We start from the raw sequence: 15,057 nt of genomic DNA on the forward strand, positions 1-15,057 counted from the left end.
GCTATATATATTTTTTTAGTAACATATATTTATTAAAAAACGGTATAGTTCATACACGGTAGTACTGAAGTAGGTATAACATTCAGATAACTACATTAGTGAAAATGCATTCAAGAAGCTGTTGAGAAGTTTAGGAATTTAACACATCTGTGTCTGCAAACTGTGCAAATTATACATTTATGTGTTGTGATGTTAAAGTCGATTTAATTTACTGTCTTAACTAGAAAGTAATTTACTAATTATTAGTTGTAGAAAGTTAAGTTACAGCAAATGCATTTGCTTTAATCAGAAAAGAACAAACCCCTGACAAATCTCAATTTCTTTAACGTTTCGTATAAAGCACGCTACCAAAAGCCTGACTGATAAAAGCTGCTCATTTCTGGAAGCATCATAGCTCACGCATTCATTTCCTATTGATGTGGTGCACCTGGCAAACAGCTGTACGTTTCTCATCATCTGCCTGTGGCGAGAACACATACTGATAGCATCAGCATGTGTTTTTTTCCTGTTAAAATAAAACAAGTAAACATGTTCACCACTTACCCTGTGAGGAAAAATTACAAATCATCTTTACTATTATGAGCTGTGTTTCAGAGCCACGATTTGAGACGGTTTTTTCTTTGTTTTCCGTTTTCTTTCTGGTCGTTGTCGAACCATTTTAAAAATATGCTTCAGTTTTAAATTTATGTTTGGAGTGCTGTTAAGTTTGCAATTGTAATGTCTGTTGGTTTTTTGAATACCGGCACAGTCTGTTTTTAGATCTCTCTCCATCAATATTAAAGGCATTCATTCCTCCAGAGATCTAAACCTGATGTGAATCATTGCAGTCAATCACTGACCCAACGCCTCAGTAAGACACGTTATTGTTGTCAGTATACATAACTCTATAGTGTTAAGTTCAATTTTGCCTCATATAAATGTAACACAAGATAGTTGCTTATCATTGCCTAGCTTATAGGTAAACTTACTTCATCTTTTACACAAAGAGTGACTTTATCTTATCTTTTACATGATTTGTGTCTCATTTCCTGTCGCCCAGATTTTTGTTACAAATGATATCAAAACCACAATATAGCAGAACTTATTTCAGCAATATCTTGGCTGCCATCACAAATTTCAAACGGTGAAAACATTTCAAAAACTTTCAAAAAAACCCCGTAATACGGTGCATTATTTTATTTAAAATTGAAGACATTAAAGGCATTTAATGTCTAAAATATACCATTGTGGGGAAAAACATTTGATGGCAGGAACATATCTAAAACAAGTTTGGGCTATCTTAGCAAATAGGCTGGAAAAGTTAGTGGTGCTAAAATAAACCACTGGAGGAACATTTTGCAGCTAATTAGGTTCATTGGCACCAGGTCAGTAATATGGTTGGGCATAAAAAGAGCATCTTAGAGCAGCAAAGACTCTCAGAAGCAAAAACAGGTATAAGTTCACCAATGTGAAGAAAACAAACAAACAAACAAACAAACAAAAAAATAATAACCCCCCCCCCCAAACTTTATCTACAAATTGTAGATGAATTTCTCCTCAACATAAAAATGTAAAGACTGTGAATATCTCTTAATCTACAGCAGGGGTGTCAAACTCAAACACACAGTGGGCCAAAATTCAAAACTGGAACAAAGTTGCGGACTAACTTTAATATTTATTGAAAAAAAAATCTTCCTCCAGATTTAAGAATGAATCTTTTCTTATGGACTCAAACAAGTTTTGCTGGAAAACTGAATATGGAACAAGCAAAGCTTAATACTAAACAATATATATTAGCTGTGTAATACCAGTAGGCCAGCTCTGATAGTAATCTGGTATGGCTTTGCGGGCCAAATGTAATTAGGCTGCAGGCCAAATTTGGCCCGCGGGCCAGAGTTTGACACCTATGATCTACAGTACAGTACAGAATTTAGAGAAATCTCTGTAAGCAAAGGACAAGCCCAACAATCAGCATTGATGTCGGTGATTATTGGGCATTTGGGCAACACTGCATTAAATACAGGCGTGATTCTTCATGAAAAACACTGCATGGGGTCATGAAGTACAATTAAGCACTCAAATGCAGACGTGGGAGGCAGGCTGGATTAATCAAAAGGTGTGCCTGTTTATTAAAGTTGTTTGTAAAATCCATAACATGAAGCCAAAAAGGCAGGAAAGCCAGAGAAAGACAAAATCAATATGAACACGGAGGGAGGAACGCTTAAGGATCACAGACGCTCTGACGAAGAACAAAGGGGAGGCAGTGCAGGCAGCCGGGGGGAAACGAGGCCATCTTGTTATCTGAAGAGAATCTTGATAACAAGATGGGGGAAAGTACAACCAGATAAACAACGCAGGAAACAAATGTTACAAAATAAAAAAGGAAGTACGTAACATTGAATAAACACAAACACATGAAAATAACTAAAAACAACAACAACGACAACAAAAATGGTTTTAATACTTAAAAAAACCCCACTAAGATCTCCAACTACACAAAGATGGCGCTGGCATGGCTGGCAGCCTTAACCTAGTTAAAGTATTATCAATCAATCAATCAATCAATCAATCAAAACCACAAAGACCTTGGGACCATGACACGCTGGTCCAGGAACACTTCCATATCTCCAAAATCAGAAATATCCTGTCTCAGAGGGATGCTGAACAGTTCAGGCATTTATTGCTTCAATGCTGGTGCATTGTTATTCATTATTATTAATGAATAACAATGCACCAGCAATGCACCACCTAAAACAGGTTTAAAATTGCTTCTAGCTAAGGTAAGATGTGTTTTGGTTTAAAGTGGGTGGGTTGTGTTGACTGAAAAACTGCAGATGTCATCATGTGGTTCGTATGTTTATACCACATTTATGTGGCTGATCATAGCTGGAAACAAAGCTCGCAGGTAGTAGGGATGACATTAACACCGATTCAAGAAATTACTTGAATCGCAGGGGGAATCTTATCCCTGAATACATAATGAATGAAATCAAATCCATAATAACTGGATTCAAAAACTGCATTTTTAATGTAAAGTTTATGCAATTGTGTGATTGAAATAATTCTTCAGACTTTAGTTTGCAAACACTGTGGACTGTTGAACTACTCAGAAATGATATGCACACATAGACACATACCACCATTCACTTGGGAGGAAGGCGTTGCTCTAGCAATTATAAATAAGCAACCGTGAGTCCAAGAATAATGCATAAGCAGTAGCACGGTGGAGTCTAAATCCTGCAGTCTTGTGACCACTGAAACCTGGTCTTTACTCTCCTGGCCACCTCTCGTCTGGTCGTGTGTGTAATACCTTTTTGGGAGAGCAGGTTTCAGTCATATTGTGACACTGCACTTTAGCAGGCTATCAGTTCAGGTCCTCACCCCAGCTGCAGCTTCCAGTAAATGTGGCAGTACATCACCTCGGACGCAATCCATCCACATTAACTTTGAGCAGGAGGAGCCTTTTTCATCCTCATTGGCTACAGTGTCTACATCCGACAGCTACTTCATTCATATCAGCCAAAGATCTCAATGTGCTCATGAGGTTCAAGTGGTTTAAAGGGCACGGCGGGGCAGAGAATGGAAGTTAATTGACTGTGCGATGACTGTAATGATTTGATCCCAGCCTGAGTGTGAAAACCATCATGAGTCTCTGCAGACTGTGACTGTCCACAGCTGGAATTAGCTAACAGTATTTATCACTGCGGCTGAAAGGAAATGTGTTATATAAACAGGATGCCCTCATTCCAGTTGTTTGTTATACTGGTGAGGATTAAGTCATATATAATAAAGGTGCCCCACACGGAAGATTGATTGCGGTTTTTCAAACAGCTGTATATTAAATATTATTGCCATAATTTTGAACCTTGTGTACCACATGCCCTGCTTTTCAGTTTTTCTTATATAACCTAAAATCTGAAATGGACCTGAAAGCAGCACTACAGCCAGACAATTTTTAGAAGCGGGGCCAGGCTGAGACTACTTAAATTGCTGTGCAGGCCAAAAAGTATGACAGCTATGTAGAAGTACATCAACTTGTACTGTATATAGTAAGAGTTTTATGTAATGCTCAGTGGATAAAAAAGTAAATTAATATGGATGCTTGAGGAATTCTTTTTTAATTGTTTACAAGAAGATGACATCGTAAATGGTGTTAGTGCTATTAACCCTCTCAGGCTCAAATTAAACTTTTTGTTGCTAATGCACAACCAAGTCCTGCAGTGGTACTTCTGAGTAAAAAAACTCATAAAACATGTATGTGGGGTAATCAGGTTGTTAGTTTTTAACTGTTGCAAATCGGCAACGCCTGCCATGAGAGGGCTAAAGGGTGTCACTGCGGGATTAAAGCCATAAAATAAGAATGGTGAATGGCCTGTAAATGGCCTGTATTTATATAGCGCCTTACTAGTCCCTAAGGACCCCAAAGCGCTTTACATATCCAGTCATCCACCCATTCACACACACATTCACACACTGAAGAAGAAATAGTTGGTTTACATTTAGTTGTGTGGAGAGGGATAATCGCTGGACTCTAAAGCAAGAAATTAGCAACAGTGGAGGGATCCTTGATTTACAATATGCAGAAATTTGTTAAAAAATATAAATAAATGAATTTAAAAGCAAAGAAAACAATACCATACTTATTTTAATGGAAAAAACTGAAAACAACCATGGTATGAAACTCAGAAATCCTTCGTTTGTCATAAATTTCTATTATGTTAACCAGTCAAATGTATGTTGAACTTGAACTTGTTGCATTACACACTTGAAAAAAGGATAATGCCGCCTGTTTAAAAAAAAAAGTTGACACTTTTGTAATTTCCAAGAAACTTCATGAAAAAGACTGAGACCAACAATGACTATTGAAGACAAAACCTTTTGGAATTTGGCACAAATTACTCCAAATTAAAACAGATTTATGAAAGGAAAATCATCTCCTAAAATAGACTCCTGCGCCTCTCATCGAGTGTCTCGAGCCAGGATGGTAAAGCACTGTTTTCAGCCACACTTACACAACACAGTCTTTATATAGTTATGCAGTATTCATGGCACCCCCCCCCCCCCCCCCCCCACACACACACATATGTATTAAGGACAACCATAAAAAACCAAAGAAACCAGAATATCTTTAAACCTCTTTTTTAAATTAATTCACGGCAACTAATAATTTCTCCTAATAAGATGCATTTAAAAAATAATCTTTTCAACCACGACATCCTTTTCCTGTAGCATTTGCTTGATCGAATTCAGCTATGTTTGCTTCAAATGCAAAATCATATCAGAGTATAGCATGCGGAGCAGGGAGAGAGATGCATGCCTCAATCTTCGCTGTGGTTTCCTTGCGGAACATGCAAACAGCTTGCGATCAAGACTCATCCTATTTATCTCTGTTTTATCATACTCGCCGTGACGTATTGCATTACCTTGAGGTGTTCATTCAACTGAAAGAGGAAGTCATAAAGGAAACTACTATCTACAAGTGTTTCAATCCCTTGGTTCGCTTCAAAATATCTCACAAACCCATAACATATGTGTAAAAACAGACTGTGTATGAATGTTGAAATTGTGATTAAAAATGCAGCTTCTATGGTTCCTCTAACTGTGGGTCTCATTTACTTACTAAAGTAAAGAAGTAAAGGAGTGTGTCAGTTTCTCTTCATGTACAGGTTTTCTTTTTAAAGCCACCACTTGGTGGTGCCAGTAATCACACATCTTTCATTTCCCCGTGCGTGAGTGACTTCATCAACAGACAATGAGAAATATGGAGTCATTTGGATGTCATGGAGAAACACAGTGTAAGAAAAAATAAAATAAAACTGGTGTTTTCTCTTTAAAATACATATTTGGTTTAGAGAATGCACACAATGAATGGTAGCATGTGTATTGCTGAGGTTATACATTTTCTTTTTCCTCTGCAGTAGATTAAAGGCAGAAAAATAAAACCTTTATTGAGAGTTTCAGCAGAAAGGTTTGTGTCGTCTCGTCTCTGAGACAGAGCAGCTGCGAGACTCCTTCACCTCTAAAGATGAGACCATCTTTTTACTCTCCTGCAGAGACCAGATGAGGCTTCGCTTCCCCATCCAACACACACATGCGTGCGCAAACACACGCACACACTGGCTGGCCTCAAAGACAGAGCCATTTTGTCAAATTTGAAGCAGGTTTGGTATTTCAGGTCCGGTGCTTCTAAATTGGAAAGGTCGCAGTGTTACAGTTATTTTGTTCACCCGAGCCCCTTGTGGGACAATTTAACGACTCTGGGCTGAGAATGGAAACAAGCCGTGACTGGCCTGTCTCATTTTATTATCAAGTCGCTAACTGCAACTCTTAATTTAAGCAGTCACAATGAGCATTTCTATTCTGAAAAAGAAGTCAGTGCAGGGATTTTCCTTTATGCAAAAAATGTCTATCTAGGGACAAATGGTGAGTGAAATTCAAGCAAAACTTCTTCCTAAATGTAAACATGTGGAAATAATGTGGCAAGGGTGGGGTTGGGGGATGTAACCTATGTAAGCTGATTTTTATATATATTTTAATCGCAGTTTCTGTTCATACTTTGCTTATACTGGGTATTAATTAGAAGAACTTTGGAGTTTTTGAAACTGGTTTTATCATTTGTTGGGGAAAAAACAAACCCCATTTTTCTGTTACCTGAATGTTTGCGGGTCTTATCAGACTAGCTTGCTTGACAACAGAAACAATCCACTGAACATGAAGGTTAAACTTTTCCTTTCAGTGGAGATTTCAGTAAACAAAAAGGTTTCTAAAGTTCAGTTTAGTCACTGAGGATGGGGGTGGAGGCCATCGGCAGCATGGTTTGGTCGTTCTTGTCGTGTGCTAAATAGGTGTTGTGAAAACAAATATCATCATGCCTTTGGCAGAGCACCGCACAGATAAAGCTCTCCAGCCTGGGCTAATGGAAAAACCCTACTAGATGAGACAAGTGATGCCATTCACTAACACAGTAACCATGATACTTACAGCATTTGGCTATCTTAGCGTAGCATAAAGATTAGAAGCAACTGAATAAGCTCATCTGTCTCACACAATCACCAGCTCACTTTTCCCCTTTTCTAAATGTTTGTGCTCAGCTGGGCTAATTGGATATTGGCTGCAAAAATTTACTCCACAGATGTGAAAAAAATATTTCACGTGTTAGAAAATGCTGTATATGGAACGTTAGAGTCCCAGCATTTCGGGGCAAAATGGGTGACTTAAGTCTTGATTAAATCAAGTAACATTAATTTTGTGATGGTGACCTTGAGGGTTCGCCTGGATGACCTCGTGACTGCCTGTTTTTTGTGCCCATCTGCAGGGTCAGGTTTGATGATCGACTCGAATCCTAGCAGAAATGCACACAGGGGACATATGATTAGGGGTTTGGTGAGAGGTTTGTAGGTAACTGAAGGCTTTGCAGGGGGATACAGCACAGTGCACTTGATCAGTGGTTCTCAAACTTTATGCCTCACTAGTGGGACCTAAGACCAGGGAAAAAATAAAGAGTGAAAGTAAGTCAGATTAATTGAATTGTTGTGGGGAAAGTAAATGAACGTCTCGATGCGTGTTAAATCATCCATGTAAGTAAATCCCAAAAGGTTGATTCTGTTGATCTGGACGTAGAGCTTCCAGTGGGAGAAATGTTGTGTTACTCGTCCAAGCGACGTCTTCAGTCTCAGCTGACTGCAGGTTTCCTCAACAAAATCAACCTTTTGGGAAAGTAAATAAACTAGTGATTGTGCATCTGTCGTGGTGACCTTCATCTTAGTATTATACAGGTCAATTTTTTAAATGATTAATAAAAAGTGTGGAGTGTGGGTGCTAACCTTTTAAGGCCTTCTAAAGCGAAGCACACCAAAAAGCAACCACTTAAAAACTACTGTCCTGACAAGCTAAAAAACATGGAAGATTGATCTTTTTCTTAAAATCAGTGGAAAAAGCTAAAGTTGCTTGATTGTTGTATTTTTCTTATTTTGTTTTTGATTTTTGTTTGTTTTGCGGGTGGACAAACCTGTAGCTTGTTCGAGTTGAGTGGAGATTTTGGATAATTTTCTGAACGCATAAACAAAAAGACAGCGTCCCTTTTGCATTGACGCTGTTTTTGTGAGATTTTCAAACACCGTGCTCCGATGCAGTACTCCGAAATCCCAAATGGACATCACTCGACGTGGATGCTGGTTAATTGATAAGGCTCCAGAACAGGAAAGAGAGTGACAGTGAAGGAGCAGGAGAATGTGATCAAAAACACAGCATGAAAAGCACACACAGTGACTGCAGTGGACACTTCTCATTATTTTTAACACTCAGTCTCACTTCAGCTCTTTATATGTTACGACTTTGCTCTTCTCCATGGCTGGATGATGGACCGACAACAGCTCAAGCGAGAATAGACCACAGACTGGCTGTATCGCATACTTTGTGCACTGCCTTCATCGACTACAGACGCTCTCTGCAGGTAGATGGGCTGTCCATGGACTGCCGCTGCTGAACCACAATTTCAGTTTAATAGGTACTGAAGATATGTAACACTACTGCCATTATGTGTTGAGATGTTGTTCTCTCAATCAGAACTCTCTTGCAGGTATGTTCCTGCTGGCTTCATTCAGATATTTCCATGACAATAACAAGGAAAATCACTGGATGCATGCAGGAATTACCACAGTGTGACCACTGTTACAATGCCCTTATAATGCCCAACAGCAGTTGGCTTTGTTTTTATTTAGTTTTTTTCCACATACAAATACTGGAAATTGTTTAATGACTCAAGCTTGGAACGCTTTCCAAAGTTGATTTTTCTTACATGTAACACGGCATAAATTTTGTGTGAGCAGCACTCACATGACTCTGGATATTCAGTTTGGCGTTTGTTAAGGTGCTGCTTGAGCAGAGCATGGAGGACGCGGGTTAAAGATTGTTTAATGTCTCATCTGGCTGCCTCAGACATTTCAATCCTCACATGCACGCTTGTCAAGTAAAGTCTAGAAAGGTTCAGCTTCTGCGAGTGCGTGCCACACAGGGCTGTCTCCAACACTCCCACAGCTTCAGTGAAGGATTATCTTTTTTAAACAGACAATTGTGGAAACGCATCTTGTCTTTATCTTATTGATAATTAGAAACTGAGCTGTTGAGACCATCATGATACTTAGAGAGGCCACATGAGACACCAGATTAATGTGTGTCCCATGGAAGACTCTAAAGAGAGGCATAGACTAGATAGAGGTAAATTTATGGATCAAAATGAAAAAGGATGACGAGAAGATACAGAATATGCACCAGTGTCTTAAACTCTTCTTTCTGGTAGGTATTTTGTGTATGTTTTTGTTTTGTATAAAATTGCTTAAACTGTACACTTTGGCATTTATGAAAACAGTCAGTCACTCACACAGTTTGAGAGGCTCCAGCATCTTACAGTACATCTCAGATGAATTAATACTTTATGAGTTTCCAAACTGCTTCTCCAGGGAGTAAAGTAAAAGTGCAGCAACAGTGCAGCAATCATATAAAACACATTGTGTTACAATGGCTTCATTGGCATATGACAGGCTAAAGAAGAGTTTTTGAAGCTGACTGCATATAGACGTCTTCCATGCAAAACCTTGTCCTACATATTCAAAACAGCTCCGAGCAAGGCGATGAAATTATTACATCAAACTGAGACAGTGCCCTTTTTCTTAGTTCAGCTTGTATATTAGGGGAGGAACTTTCGTTAAAGAACTAATTCAGAACTTCTGGAAATATGCTTATTTTCTACGATTTTCTTTCTGTCTTGTACCAAGTCAGATGAGGATGCTGAAAAACTCTCATATCTGATCACTAAATATACGTCGGTGTCTTGTGGTTACTTTTACAGAAAGGTGAGCAGAGTCGATTTCCTGTAGTAAAAAAAAGCAATACCACACTGTGAAAACGCTGCACTACAAGTAAAACTGTTTGCTATTAGCAAATGTTGCTGCAGAACAATGTTCCTGGGTGTGGTCTTCTGTGGTCTTCTGCTGCCTATTCTCTTAAACAGAGGAGCTAGATGAGGACATTGAAACAACCCTGCATACCAATACACTAAATATGTAGCGACGACTTGTAGTGATCTTTAGAGGAAGGCGAGCAGAGATGCTAATTGATTTCCTGGAGTAAAAGTAGCAACAGCACTCGGTGAAAACTCCCCTTCACAGACTGGTGAACCTGTCCCTGGTGGTCACCTCATAGTAGCTGGGACAGGCTGAAGTCCTCCCAGGACTGTCAATTGGACAAGTGGAAGAAAATGGAAGGATGGGTGTAAAATGGCCCACTACTATTAAAATTATGTGCTATTCATTGTTTTTTTTACTGAAGCATAACTTATTCTGTAGAAGAAGAAGAATATTCCATGTCGGTGTTTTATTGTTATATGTGATGCTTATTGATTTTACTGTGGCATTTTGGGATGTGCATAATGCACTTTACTCCTGTTACGTCCCTCTGCAGCCCCTAATGTCCTCAATGTTTTCAGCTGGTGCTAATTGGCCACACCTAGTCAGGTGTGGATAAAAGCATACCTGAGGCAAGCTTCCCAGAGAGCTCACCTGTCGTTGCCTTGGTGGCATCAGCCCCTTTAGCCAACCTGGTTTTCCATTTTAAGATGAAACCTTCTCACCCATACTCTGGTATTCGTCTCCTTTTTTATGTTGCGGCTTTGAGCCGGGTCGTAACACTCCAGAATTACTTGTGTTAAATAATTGACTGGAGGTTTCTGATTATCGTACTTTTAATTCTATTTTTTGATATTTCTGTTGTAGTCCCCATCTGTCTTCCTCTTCTGCTCACCAGTTACTTTGATAGATACACTGTTCTAATACCAGGTTGGACCTCTTTTTGCCCCCAGAACTGCCTTAATTCTTCACAGCATAAATTCAGCAGGGTGCTGGAAATATTCCTCAGAGATTCTGATCTGACATAGCAGCGTCACACAGGTGCTGCAGATTTGTCAGCTGCACATCTATGATGTGAAATTCCTGTTACACCACATCCCAAAGGTGCTCTATTGGATTGAGATCTGGTGACTTTGGAGTATTTGAGTACACTGAACTCACTGCCATGCTCAAGAATCCAGTTTGAGTTGACCTGAGCCTTGTGACATGGCGTGAAGCAGTTATCATAAACTGGATGCACAACGGTCATAAAGGGATCGACGTTGTCATCAGCAATGCTCAGATGGGCTGTGGTGTTTAAATGATGGTCAGCTTTAACTAAGGGGCCCATAGTGTGCCAGGAACATGCCTCCCTCAACCATTATGTATCACTAGCTGAACCATTAATACAGCACAGTATGAATCCATGCTTCTATGTTGTTTATGACAATTTTTGACCATATTGAAATACATCAGCAGAAATTGTGACTCATCACAACAGGCAACGTTGTTCAAATCTTCTTTTTTCCAATTCTATTAATCCAATCCAAATGATAACCTCGACTTTGTTTTACGCTGATAGGAAGGGTTTCTGGTGCGGTCTACTGCTGATGGCACCCATTAAGGTTCATGATTTTAATGAGTGGTTATTTGAGTTTTCATTTTCTTCCTATCAGCTTAAAGAAGTGCTCTGACCTCTGACATCAGCAAGGCATTTTTGCTCAAAGAACTGCTGTTCCACAGATATTTTGTCTTTTTCTGACAATTCTTTATAATCCATAGAAATGGTTTTCTGGAAAAATCAGTAGATCAGCAGTTTCTTAAATACTTAGACCAGCCCATCTGGCACCGACAAGCATGTCAAAGTTACTTAAATCACCTTCCTCATGTGATTCTCAGTTTGAACTTCAGCAGGACATCATGATGACATATATGTCAGATAGATGGATAGATACACAGAGGAGGTGGACACCTGGAGGGCTCTCAGTTAGCACAACTGTCTCTGATCTTCACTCAACAGCAGTATTTGGGGCGAGCGTGGCTCAGGGGGTTGGGAATCGCATCTGTAACTGGAAGGTCACTGGTTCGATCCCTGGGCTCTCTGTCCTGGTCGTTGTGTCCTTGGGCAAGACACTTTACCCTACTTGCCTACTGGTGTTGGCCAGAGGGGCCGATGGCGCGATATGGCAGCCTCGCTTCTGTCAGTCTGCCCCAGGGCAGCTGTGGCTACAACTGTAGCTGCCTCCACCAGTGTGTGAGAGTGAATGAATAGTGGTATCGTAAAGTGCTTTGGGTGCCTTGAAAAGTGCTATATAAATCCAATTTATTATTATTATTATTATTATTATTATTATTATTATTATTATTATTATTATTATTATTATTATTATTATTATTATTATTTAGGCCTGGTCCTCTCCTTTGCTCTTTTCCAGACTGTTGTCCTACATCATGGAGTATCATTGCTCAGGCCTTTTATTGCAATGTGAACGTGTTTGCATACTTATCTGTTGTTTGCCGTCACCCTTATCCTTGTCTCTCCTTTGCCACCCCCTTAATCCCCCTAACTGGAAAACCCCTCTTTGCACGTATTCTGGATTGTTTGCTTACTGGCTCCTGTCAGTTAATCCCCTGTTGATGCAATATTCTCTGGTGACTGTCAGTAAAGCCTGTTTACTTTTTAACTATTGCATCCTGTTTTCAGGTCCAATCTGAAAACCATAACAATTTGTCTTTTTAATGTTTCTGTCTTTATTTTGGATTTATTTGTTTTTATGTATGTTTAGTTTATTATTTCACTTTTTTTTTCTTTTTTTTAAATTCTTGTACTTATTGGCCACTTTAATCGCTTATTATTGCATATAATGTGTTTTGTTCTATTGCTTATGATGTATTGGCTTGTCCGTCATCTGTAAAGCACTTTAGATTGTAACAACCTGCATAAAAATAAAACCTGACTGCAAATATTTAACGTTGAACTCATTTTAAATATTTTATGTCCTTGTTGTGGTTTAATTTCGGGTAATGTGATATATATTTTAACAAATAATGAAAATTGTTTGTCATTCTTTGCCGACAAAACAAAGCAAAGATAAAAACGAGCAAAAAGAGACGTTAAAGTGATTGGCACAGTGATGCTACTTTAGAAACATGAACAGGCAGAAACAGAGGCTGCAGCCTGACTGTACATTACTACTTTTGTTACCTGTGGAGGTGTAGGGTCTTGCTGCTGGGCTGGGGTCTGCACTCACTTAGCTTTAACATCACTCTGGGTTCTTGGCGAGCTTAGCATTAGCATACTATCTGTGCAGGGGTTGCAAAGAGCTTAAGTTGCATTAGCAACATAATGCCGTTGTTTCGGTCCTGGATACAGTTTCCACTTTACTATCATGCTCTCAACCTTTCTTCAATAAAATATAAATGAAATATCCATGACATAGACTACACTATTTTCTTCCTCCAGCACATGAACTGAAATCAGCTGATTGTAGCACAAATGCAAGAGGAACCAATAGAGGAATAAGAGGGATCAATAGGCAAGGAGACCATCAAATCAAAGGAACTGAACTACTGTGAACCAGTTCTATACCAAACCCAGTTTTGGATCCCCATCCTTATTTGAAGGACCATGCATAGCTGTCATCTTGCTTTTATTATAACCCATTTGTGATTTTATTTACATTTCCGTCCCTATTATTATTATTATTATTATTATTATTATTATTATTATTATTATTATTATTGTTATCACTGAGTTATTTATTTTTCTTCCTCTTTGGTTATTTCATGTTTTGTTGGGGTTTTCCGTCTTGCTCTTGTTCCTGGTCGTACTTGGCCTCATTAGTGTGCAATTGTTCCCAACTGTGTTTCATTTCCAATATTCCTGAATTGTGGCAGCACGGTGGTTCGCACTGTTGCCGCACAGCAAGAAGGTCCTGAGTTCAATTCCACCATCAGGTCTTTCTGTGTGGAGTTTGCATGTTCTCCCCGTGTTTGCGTGGGTTCCCTCCGGGTACTCCGGCTTCCTCCCACCGTCCAAAGACATGCAGCTTGTGGGGATAGGTTAATTGGATAATCCAAATTGTCACTAGGTGTGAATGTGGGAGTGAATGAGAGTGCGAATGGTTGTCTGTCCCTGTGTGTTGGCCCTGTGCAGATATAGTGTCAGATGTCTGATTGCCTTTTGGCCTTTTATTCCTAATCTTTTGTGTCTCATTATCCTTTTTTCTGTGCATTTTTGTTTGCATTAATAAAGACGATATTTTATTTAAATGTTTTTTTAACCTGCCTCTTAGTCCCACAGGTCCTTTGTCCCCACAACCTGTGGAAGTCTGTTTAAAAATAAATAAAAAATAATTCACGGTGAGAGTGGTTGTACAACATGATGGATCGGGGCTGCATTTCTGCCACTCGTCAAACTGGAGGAATTATGAATGCAGAAAAGTATGATCAGTTTGATCCACCATGTACTTCCACGTGGAAAACCATCTTATTGGCTTTATTTTTCAGTGTGACAGTGATCCTTAAAACACTGTCAATGCTGTAAAAGCAAACCTGGATAGAAAAACACACAGTGGAACAGTGCCGATCAGTCATGGATCAAACTGCGCAGAGCCTGGAGCGGGAGAACAAGAGAAGTGAACAAAAGGTAGCCAACATATAAAGAAGAGCTTTTAAATGTCCTTCAGGAAGCAAGAAGAACTGTTCCTGAGGACTACTTAAAGAAATGATAAAAATATCTCTGTAATTATATAATTATTTCCCATATTATGAGTATAATATAAAGAAATTAGGGTTGGCTGAAGTATAAGTGAAGCATAAGCATATTCATCATTATGTACTTTTTCTTGGACACCTTGTAGTGTCATCTCAGAGGTTTCTGTGTTTTGTGTGTTTTAGATGCAAAAATGCAAAACCTGTGTCAGAAGGAAGACTCTTTATACGCATCACGATTATAATGCGTTGGAGGTTTGTGTAGGTGGAATGCATGTAGAAGTTTTACGATTTTATCCCCATTTTCTATCTGTATGCTAACTCAAGCTAACATCTGCTTGCTATGGACTTTTTTAAAATAAATATTTATTGTTTACAAGCTACAACATTAAATAAATGATTTACAAAGCAAACCCTCAGTAACATCTCAGTGAAATGCTGCTCAGCAACCTGCTGGCTGTAGGCTATGTACATGCAAATAAAG

This window comes from Maylandia zebra, linkage group LG2 (genome assembly GCF_041146795.1).
Source record: "Maylandia zebra isolate NMK-2024a linkage group LG2, Mzebra_GT3a, whole genome shotgun sequence".
NCBI classification, from domain to species: domain Eukaryota; kingdom Metazoa; phylum Chordata; class Actinopteri; order Cichliformes; family Cichlidae; genus Maylandia; species Maylandia zebra.